The sequence below is a fragment of the Aotus nancymaae genome, unplaced genomic scaffold (assembly GCF_030222135.1).
Source record: "Aotus nancymaae isolate 86718 unplaced genomic scaffold, 86718_ANA_hifiasm-v0.15.2.pri h1tg000011l, whole genome shotgun sequence".
NCBI lineage: Eukaryota > Metazoa > Chordata > Mammalia > Primates > Aotidae > Aotus > Aotus nancymaae.
Genome location: NW_026988422.1, coordinates 30,498,347 through 30,509,439, shown reverse-complemented (window position 1 = coordinate 30,509,439; position 11,093 = coordinate 30,498,347). Strand labels below are relative to the sequence as shown.

Sequence of the window (11,093 nt, the reverse complement as noted above, 5' to 3'; positions counted from 1 at the left end):
AGTTTAGTTAGGGGAAAATTTATAGACCTGGTCACTTGAAACTTTGGCCTAACTATAGTTTGGAGATCACTGATGTAGAATATAAAATCCATGGTGACAGAAAGTGGCCTTTTTGATTTCTAGTACTACACAATTTATCAGACTAACAGAGAAAGCTCTTCCAATAGAAAGTGTAAAAAAAAAAGAAAGTGAATTACAGGCCAGGCACAGTGGCTCACACCTGTAATCCCAGCACTTTGGGAGGCCAAGGCTGATCATGAAGTCAGGAGTTCTAGACCAATCTGGCCAACATAGTGAAACCCCATCTCTACTAAAAATACAAAAAAATTAGCCAGGGGTAGTGGTGTGCGCCTGTAATCCCAGCTACTCGGGAGGCTGAGGCAGGAGAATCACGTGAACCTGGGAGGTGGAGCCACTGCACTCCAGCCCTGGTGACAGTGCAAGATTCTATCTCAAAAAAAAAAAAAAAAAAAAATGTGAATTACAAATACCTAGATGTATTCATTAATTTCACGAACATATTCAGTCTATAGTTATCAACTGTTTACTGTGCTAGACATGGGATATTATGGTGAACAAAGATCATCTGCCTTCAAGAACTCCAGAGACCTTAAATAGAAACAGTTTTGATCTTTTTCTTTCCTCTTGAAGTCCAGGTATAGCTTAGTTACTACAGTCCCCAACAAAGGATCACTGCACATTTGAGGAAAGCTCTGTCATGAAAGCCGCAGACAATAACAAACATAGATGACACTGGGGTGGAAGAAAACCTCCCCCAAATTGTACTTTTTATACTCAGAGAGGTAAGAGAAAGTGTTGCTTCCATAAAAAGAAACAGGAATGCTCAGAAAACAATAGAAAGCTCTTAGAAATTAAAATATGATGAAAGAAGTTACTATTCTATACAAGGGTTAGAAAATAAAGTTGAGAAATCTCTAAAAGATAGGTTAAAAAATGAAAAAACAAAATATAATAAAATTAGAGGACTAATTCAGGATTTTCCAACACCTGACTAATGGGAGCAAAGTAACAGAAAACAGAGAGGAGAAAACAATCAAAGAAATAATGCAAATAATGCAGAAACAATTCTGGAACTGGGAAATATGAGTGTCCATGTTGAAACAGCACACTGAGCACCTACAGCAATGAAAGATTAAAAAAAGAAAGTCCACATCAAGGCACATCACGAGGAAGGTTCATAACACTGAGAACCAAACAGAGGATCCTGAACACCTCCATTGAAGAAAAATGGGTTATACATAAAGAATGTTACCAGAATAGCACCACCTTTCTCAGCAGCAACACTATTAGAAGTTTAAATGGAACAATGTCTTCAAAATTGAGAAGGAATATGATTTTCAACTCAGAAAATTATACACAGCCAAAGTATCAGTCAAAGGTGGGTATAAAAGAAAATCCCCGTCAAAATACAAGATCTCACATTTACCTCCCTTGTGTCCTTTTTCAGAAAGCTATTGGAGAATGTGCACCATCAAAATAAGGAAATAAATAAAGGAGGAGGAAGACCCTGGGTTCAGGAATAAGGTACCACAACTAGAGACAGTCAAAGAGAATTCCTAGGATGAGAGAGTGTATCAGGACCAGAGAGCCACCCCTCCAGAGGGAGGGCAGAATGGGGGACTCAAGAGGATGTCTCCCAGAAAATAAAAATGCAGCTGAGGATTACTTGATGTTTGACAGCCTGGAACATAGTATCTAGGGGGTGCATTTATGTTTTTATCAAATGAGTCTAAGAAGAACGAGGAATAGTGACATAGAAAATCAAGCAAATGAAAACATGAGGCAAGTATTAACTTCAAAGGATTGTTTGATTTGGCTCAGCAATAAAGAATACGTAGATAGTCATAATAATGCGTACTAATAGAAGACTTAACAAAAAAAGGAAAGATGGAAAGAGAAGAGTGGGGGTAGTTATTATAAGTTTTATAGTACAATGTGACTTTTAAAACCATATAATTGTTTTGTTTTGTTTTTTTGAGATGGAGTTTCATTCTTGTTGCCCAGGCTGGAGTGCAATGGCACGATCTCGGTTTACTGCAAACCTTCGCCTCCTGGGTTCAAGTGATTCTCCTGCCTCAGCCTCCCAAGTATCTGGGATTAAAGGCACCTGCCACCATGCCTGGCCAATTTTTGTAATTTTAGTAGATACGGGGCTTCACTATGTTGGCCAGGCTGGTCTGGAACTCCTGACGGCAGGTGATCTGCTCCCCTCAGCCTCCCAAAGTACTGGGATTACAGGCATGAGCCACCAAGCCTGGTCTCATATACTATAATTTAAAAATTAAAAAGAAAAGAGAAAAATAAGTAGCAGACAAGTACTAAATAAAAAATGGCAGCAATGGTATTATCAGTCACATTAGAATTTAAGGCAAAAAAGCATCAATATGTATAAAGGAAACCAATATAAAATAATAAAAAGAACATTCAAGAAGATATGACTATGTTGAACTTCTATGTACCTAAAAATGTGGCTTGAAATATATGAATAAAAAAATCGATAGAATTGAAAAACAAATTTGAAAAATTTGCAATCATTGGGAGAAATTTTAATGTATCTCTGTTAGAAGCTGATAAATTGGCCAGGCACAGTGGCTCATGCCTATCTATAATCCCAGCACTTTGGGAGGCCAAGGTGGGCAGGTCGCCTGAGCTCAGGAGTTTGAGATCACCCTGGGCAACATGGTGAAACCCTACCTCTACTAAAATACAAAAAATTAGCTGGGCATGATGGCACACACCTATAGTCCCAGCTATGTGGGAGGCTGAGGCGTGAGAATCACTTGAGCCTGGGAGGTGGAGGTTTCAGTGAGCCAAGATCACACCATTGCACTCCAGCTTGGGCTACAGAGTGAGACTCTGTCTCAAGAAAAAAACACCGATAAGTCAAAACAGGCCAGAAAAATTAGTTAACAGATAAAAATATTTGAACAACAAATTAGCAAGCTTGATCTAACAGATTTCTAAAGAACTGTGCATTAAAAAATAGAGACTATACATTCTTTCCAAGTATGCATGGTATATTTTAAAACATTCTGATTTACTGGGTCATAGAGGAACTCTATAAATTTCAAAGATGTGAAATCATACATCACACAGATTCTTGGGTCACAATGCAATTAAATTAGAAATCAACAATTAAAACAGAAAAGAAGGTAAAGACTTTTGGTAAATTTGAAAATGAACTAAATAACTCAGTTAAATAATAATAATGGAAATTATGAAATAACTGGAAGTTAATTGACAATGAAAGCATGTATATAGGAGCCAGGCACTGTGGTGCGTGTCTACAGTCAGTCCCAGTTATTTGGAAGGCTGAGGTGGAAGGATTGCTTGATCCTAGGAGTTCAAGACCAGCTTGGGCAACATAGCGACACTCTGTCTCTAAAGAGGCAGAAAGAAAGAAAGAACTGCATTTAAAAACCCATGAGATGCAGTTAAAGTAGTATTTTGAGGTAAATGTAAAGTCTTAAAGATTTAGAAAACATGAAAGATTTATAATAATAAAATTAAGCTTTCAGAGGAGCCAAATGGAATTATAAGTGATTGACCCGTAGCCCATCTTCACCATGTCTCTTCTGTCCACCTCTAAGGCTTCAATCGCCTTTGTTCCCATTATTTACCCTCACTGCTCTAGAACCAATGGTCTTGGAATGCTCTTCCTTCATTACAGTCTCATTTCTATTCAGTAATTCAATTTAGTGCTAATTCTCCCCCATTTCATGCACTGATCTCATGAGCTGAGTGTCTTCTTCCAACACTCCCGGGACCTCCACACTTTAAATGAAACCTATGCTCTCCCGACAGCACATCCACCCTCCTAATACTCCTCAGTAGAGATGGGTCCTTGCCCTGTTCTGATGGCGCCTGGACAGAGGAAGGGACTAGCATGTATTGAGCAACCACTATGTGCCAGACGCTTCATGGAGCAAGGCATTCCATCATGTTTAATCTCATTTAACCTTCCAAACAACCTTTCAAAGTAAACATTGTTGTTTTGCATTTTACAAAGGAAGAAACAGGTTCAAGGTTACGTGACTTGCCAAGGACACACACAATGGCAGAGCTTTAATTGGACTCTAAATCTTGATCGACCTCACGGCATTTGCTCTTTTCACTGTGCCATGAGGGAGAAAAGGTACAACGTTCTTTTCTATGATCACATTCTTTTCTATGGTCACTTGGTCACATCCTCAATTGCCGCTGTCTACTGACGTCTGAAAACTTCCTTACGAATTAGAGCACCTGGCTTAGCATTTACTCTCCAAAGCAGAGACTAGACACGTAGCCACCATGGAAAAGTGCCTTTTACCAAGTGCTGAAAATTTATTTCTGTGTCAGGAAATGGGTGTAAAATATCAATAATCAAAAAAATATAAAAAGATTAAAAAATGTATTTCTGATTGTAACTACCAATCCTTTGAGTGCACCACTATCTCTTGTCACTATTCTTTCTGCTCTTTCTCCAGCCTCCCCTCACTCCCCATTCTTCACTCTGAGGCCTGAGTAATCATGCCAAAATGCATGGCCCAACCTCTGGCTGGCTTCCAAGCCCACTCTGCATCACTGCTGCTCTCTGTGCCACAGCCACACCAACCTCCTTTCAGTCCTCAGATGCACCTCCCAAAAGGTTTAAAAAAAAAAAAAAAAGAAACAGGGGCTTGCTCTGTCACATGGTCAGGAGGGCAGAGGAGTGATCATAGCTCATTGCAGCCTTGAATTCCTGGGCTCAAGCAATCCTCCCGCCTCAGCCTTCTGAGTAGCTAGGACTACAGGATTGCACCACCATGCCAGGCTAATTTTAAAAATATTTTTGGCTAGGTGCAGTGGCTACGCCTGTAATCCCAGCACTTTGGGAGGCCAAGGCGAGTGGTTCACGAGGTCAAGAGATCGAGACCATCCTGGTCAACATGGTGAAACCCCGTCTTTACTAAAAATACAAAAAGTAGCTGGGCATGGCGGCACGCGCCTGTAGTCCCAGCTACTCGGGAGGCTGAGGCAGGAGAATCGCTTGAACCCAGAAGCCGGAGGTTGTGGTGAGCCGAGATCACACCATTGCACTCCAGTCTGGGTAACAAGAGCAAAACCCCGTCTTAAAAAAAAAAAATATATATATATATATATATTTGTAGAGATAGGGTCTTGCTATGTTGCCCAGGCTAGTCTTGAACTCCTGGTCTCAAGCAATCCTCCTACCTAGGCCTCCTAAAGTGCTGGGATTACAGGCATGAGTCACTCTTCCAGAGCTCAAGGGGCTTTTAGTGTGTGTCCGTGCTTTTCCTTCTGCCTAGAGGCTTCTCTTTCCTCTTAGCCTAGTTCACTGCTATTCATCCTTCTGATCTAGCACAGGTATTACTTCCTCGAAGAAGCACCCCCACACCCCATTCCTGGCCCTAGGTTGTGTTCTTTATTTCAGAGTCTTCACTTGTGATTGTACATGAATCACACAGTATCTATATTAACTAGAGTGATTTTATGATTAATGTCTACCTCCCCAACTAGACTGCAAACTCCATGAGTACAGGGACAATGGCACTTTTTTGCTCACTAATGTCTCCAGGGCCCAGTACAGTGCCTAGGACTAAGTAGGTACTCAGTTTAAAATTGCTGAATGAATGAATATAGGACATGTATGTGGTAAAACTTGGTGGACAGTTGGATATATGGTATTTCTAGCCCAGGAGAAAGACTTGGGCTAAAAAATCAGATTTAAGAATTATTAGAACACAAGTGGTCACTGATGTCATCACCCAGAAAGGGTGAGAAAAATATAATAAGCGGCTGGGCATGGTGGCTCACGCCTGTTATCCCAGCACTTTGGGAGGCCGAGGTGGGTGGATCTCATGAGGCTAGGAGTTCGAGACCAGCCTGGCCAATACAATGAAACTCTCTCTCTACTAAAAATACAAAAGCCCGGTGTGGTGGCTCACACCTGTAATCTCAGCACTTTGGGAGGCTGAGGTGGGCGGATCATGAGGTCAAGAGATCGAGACCACCCTGGCCAACATGATAAAGCCTCATCTCTACTAAAAATACAAAAATTAGCCAGGTGTAGTGACAGGCACCTATACTCCCAGCTACTTGGGAGGCTGAGGCACAAGAATAACTTGAACCCGGGAGGTGGAGGTTGCAGTGAGCCAAAATTGTGCCACTGCACTCCAGCCTGGCAACAGAGTGAGATTCCGTCTATAAATAAATAAATAAATAAAAATACAAAAATTAGCCATGTGTGGTGGCATGTGCCTGTAGTCCCAGTTACTTGGGAAGCTGAGGCACAAGAATTGCTTGAACCCGGGAGGCGGAGCTTGCAATGAACAGAGTTGTGCTACTGTACTCCAGCCTGGGTGACAGAGCAAGACTCTGTCTCAAAAATAAAATAAAATAAAATTTAATTAATTAACAAAATAAAATAAAATAATGAAAAAATTCAGTGAGAATACAGTGAGAAGAATACAGGATCCAGCTCAGAGCTCTGGACATGTACCAGTCATTGGGTTTAAAGCCAAGCTTTTCTCAGTTCCCTGGCCAAAGCTATTCTTCTTCTTGTGCTCCCCATTTCTGTGGGCCATGGCCACAGCATCATGCTTTCAATCATCCAGGCTGAAGACTTCCTACTTTTTCCTTCCCTCTTCCCTTTTTAGCCCCATATCCAATTAGTTACCAAGTCCTATTGGTCCTACCTCTGAAAATTGTCTCACAGCTGTTTTCTTCCCATCCCATAGCTGCTGCCCTATTCCAGAATTATTCATCTCTCTTTGATCCCGTTACAATAGCCTACCAACTAATTTCCCTGTCTGTGACCCTCCATCCCTTCATTCTGTCCCCAGAGTTCTGTTTTATAAAACATGGGTTGCTCATATTTCCAACCTGCTCAAAAGCCTTTGATGGCTCCCCATTGTATAAAGTGGTGGTCCCTAAGACTAGCTGAGTATGCATCACAATCAGCAGAGGAAGTTTGAAAAATATACTTGGGATGGGTGTGGTGGTGTGCACCTGCAGTCCCAGCTACTTGGGAGGCTGAGTTGGGAGGATTGCTTGAGCACAGGAGTTTGAGGCTGTAGTGAGCTACAATCATGCTATAGCACGCCAGCCTGTGCAACTGAGCAAGACCTTGTCTCAAATAAACAAATAAAACCAAAGCAACCAAACAACCCCCCCAACCTAAATCTATACCTATGTGTGTGTGTGTGTGTGCGTGTGTCTGTGTGTGTGTGTGTGTGTATATATATATATATCTGGCACGGTCAAAGTGCTCAATAATTTCTCAGGTAGGCCTTCTCCAATGGTACTGTTTGGTAGCAACTTCATGCAATTGTCAATCTTCATTTTACCCACAAAATTATCCTGAAATTTCAGGGTAATTCAGTGGATCTACCTATTGCTTGGATTTATTTATTGAATTTATAAATCCAATAAATATATACTTTATTTTATTTTTTCTTTTTGTTGTCTGTGTAGACTATTTTCTAAGCTAGTGGTGAGAAAATAATGACTAGGATGGAGGCTTGGATGGAGGCTTCAATCCCTCTCTCCAGTTTTTGTCCCATAACATCTTCTTTTCTCTACCATATCTCTTGATGTCCCTCAGCCACGCTGGACCACCCTATACTTTCCCATATTAACTTTTACTTACCCATTTCCTCGGCCTGGATTGCCCCTCCCATCCATCTCTGCAGAATGAAACTTTCACAAATACCTGGGCTTCTAAGCAATGAGCCTGATCTCTCTTTTCTCTATACTCTCAAAAATATTCCATACTCCTTCAGGAAGCCTTCCCAAATTATATGCTCTTATAGTTCCTGGTATTTGGTCTTTTATGACAGTACTTAATATATTTAATGGTTATAATTTATCTGTGAGATTTTGAAAAAGTATTTATCTCCTACTATACTGGAAGTGCTTTGAAGGCAAGAGCTATATCTGTTACCATGTACAGTTGATTCATAAAATGGTATTATTTGTTGATTGGATGCATTAACATTTCTGAAATTATTACATACTCTGCTTTGTAGTGTGTGAAATAAATTGTATATATATTTGGATTCCCAAATAGGGAATAGGTTTCATGTCTTTGCATCCCACCCCTACCCCTACCTAGTTTTGTGCTTCAGATACTGTGGGAGCTTAGATAAAATTGTCCCACTAGAACCCCAGAAGAATGTAAACTCTAGGAGAGCCAGGACTTGTCTTCTTCCTTACACTATCACCAGTGGTTAGAATAGTGCTTGGTCCATGACATTTGCTCAGAAAATATTTGTTGAATGAAATGATTTAATTGTTAGATGAATCTTTTTTCTAGGGTACCCAGCATTGGCAACTTTACGTAACTACCAATCTTCTTCATTATGTCTCCAAGCTTCTTTTATTCTTCAGATGTATTCCTGTTTGAGTGTGCTAAAATGCATCTGGAAGTGGGGTAAGGTTCTCCCTGATAATTTCTTTTCCTATTCCATCATTCATCAAATATTTACTAAGCACCTTTCTCTTTCTCTTTCTCTTTCTGGCTGGGGGTGGTGGCTCATGCCTGTAATCTCAGCACTTTGGAAGGCCGAGGCGGGTGGATGATCACAAGATCAAGAGATCGACACCATCCTGGCTAACGTGGTGAAGCCCCGCCTCTACTAAAAATTCAAAAAATTAGCCAGGCATGGTGGCTTATGCCTGTGGTCCCAGTTATTCAAAAGGCTGAGGCAGGAGAATAGCTTGAACCTGGGAGGCGGAGGTTGCAGTGAGCCAAGGTCTGGCCATTGAACTCCAGCCTGAGCAACAAGAGCAAAACTCCATCAAAAACAAACAAACAAACAAACAAACAAACAAACAAACAAACAAAGCCTCACAAATAGTTTCTAAATTCTGGAGAAAATCAAGTAGAGAGAAACAAATATGCTCCAAATTTTGTTCATGGGAGTATACTAAATTGTTGAAAGCTGTCAATAGCTCAAAAGAAAAGTTTTAAGACTCTGAAAAGCAAAACAAAGGATCAGCAACATTTTAAGCAAAAAGTCAAAAGATTAATTCAGGCCATGCAGTTAATTCCTGTTCTGCTTGATATTTATGAACGTTTTAGCTCTCCATGAGTCCTGAAAGTTTTTTTCTCTATTCTGATGTCACAATCTCCAAAGTTATCAGAAGCCTGCATTCAAGGACACCTGTTAGAGTTTAATAGCTGATTATAAAACCACCTTCTAAAGAGAACCAAAACAAGACAACAATTGTCTGTGGATGACAGAAAGTTTTAGGGCAACCATAGTCAAAAACACAATTGACAAGGAAATTTGTCACCTCTGTGACACACAATAATTTTAGCATAACATTTATTGTTGCTGATAATGTACACTAAGTTACATTAGGATTAGAAGTTTCTCATAATTTTGGAGCACATACCAATAACATTTATACAAATATAGCTCAAAGAAACCAAACACCATTTTATGTTTGACAATGCTTCCTGTATAATTTTTTTTTTTTGAGACAGAGTCTCGCTCTGTCACCCAGGCTGGAGTACAGTGGCCTGATCTTGGCTCACTGCAACCTCCAACTCCACGATTCAAGCAATTCTCCTGACTCAGCCTCCGGAATAGCTGGGATTACAGGTGCACACAACCATGCCCAGGTAATTTTTATAATTTTTATATTTTTAGTAGAGACAGGGTTTCACCATGTTGGCCAGGCTGGTCTCCATCTTCTGACCTTGTGATCCTCCCACCTCAGCCTCCCAAAGTGCTGGAATGACAGGCATGAGCCACTACACCTGGTCTATTTCTGGGTTCTCTATTCTGTTCCATTGATCTATATGCCTATTTTTATGCCAATACCATGCTGTTTTGGTGATTATGGCCTTATCGTATAGTTTGAAATCATTTAGTGTGATACCTCCAGATTTGTTCTTTTTGCTTAGCCTTGCTTTGGCTATGCAGGTTCTTTTTTGGTTCCATATAAATTTTAGAATTGTTTTTTCTAATTCTGGGAAGAATGATGGTGGTATTTTGATAGGGATTGTGTTGAATTTGTAGATTGCTTTTAGCAGTATGGTCATTTTCACAATGTTGATTCTACCCATCCATGAGCATGGGGTGTGTTTCCATTTATTTGTGTCGTCTATGATTTCTTTCAGCAGTGTTTCATACTTTTCCTTGTAGAGGTCAACAAGGACTTTAAAAGATACATGGATATAATACCTTAGTTTAAAAAAACGTTTTATCTCAGTTTTTTTTCTTAAGCAAACCAAAAGTTAATAATAATATTTGGACTTTCTGGTTTGTCCTGAACATCCCTCCTTCTTAAACAACAAGTAAGTCATTTTATTTCAGCACTAAAAATTTGCCATATAAGATTCTTTCTCATATAAAATTATTTCTCTTTAAGTTTTCTTACCACACACACACAAAATCTCTTTATTTTCATAACTTTCTTTATATCTGTTTTTATTTCCTGGTTCCTTTACCTTGTTTTATACATAACGTTTAAATAAGCTTTGAATTAGACAATAATTTTTCACCTTTTTTTTAGTGAGAATATTTTCCTACAATATATATTTGTTGGAAAATACTCAAATAATAAAATACTTGTTATTTAATTGAACTTTATTTCTAATTTATGACCAGTTTGTTTACAAGTATTTATCTCATTACATTTACCTAATTATTTTATTTTAATTGTTTACCTAGATTATTTATGAAAACTGTGATAGTCATGATTTAAAGTTATGAAACTGCATTGCAAAATTATAACAGACAGTAAAAAAGATTTGACCTAACTGACTTCATATTGATGTTGACCTCCAAGCTGTCCTTGTTCATTCCTGGGCACAGACCAAACTAACTTTGGGAGGAGTTTAGTTTATAGTTTAGCTTTGAAACAAAGATGATAACAGTCCTTTCCCAAAACAAACCTACTTATTTTCTGTGGACCAGACTGCCTAAAGCCACAGGATTAGAAGTTATAGTAAATTGTATTAAATTCAAAATGCAGCTATTTTTATTAAACCCATATCAATGTCTTATTTATTAAAAAATACACAAGCATAGATCATTCTGTTTTGGCCTGGGTTTATAGTTTTGTAACCCCTATGCCAA

The 11,093-nt window shown here is 39.3% G+C and overlaps 1 protein-coding gene across 1 annotated transcript in view; it reads left to right on the top strand.

Annotated features, from left to right (window-relative positions):
- Positions 1-300: 300 nt before the first annotated feature.
- The window catches only part of RNF212B (ring finger protein 212B), a 68,483-nt gene continuing 57,690 nt past the window's right edge, over positions 301-11,093 (top strand). The window contains exon 1 of the mRNA XM_012466986.2: positions 301-1,545. The gene's annotated coding sequence lies outside the window, so the exon portion shown is untranslated. The remainder of the gene's footprint in view (positions 1,546-11,093) is intronic.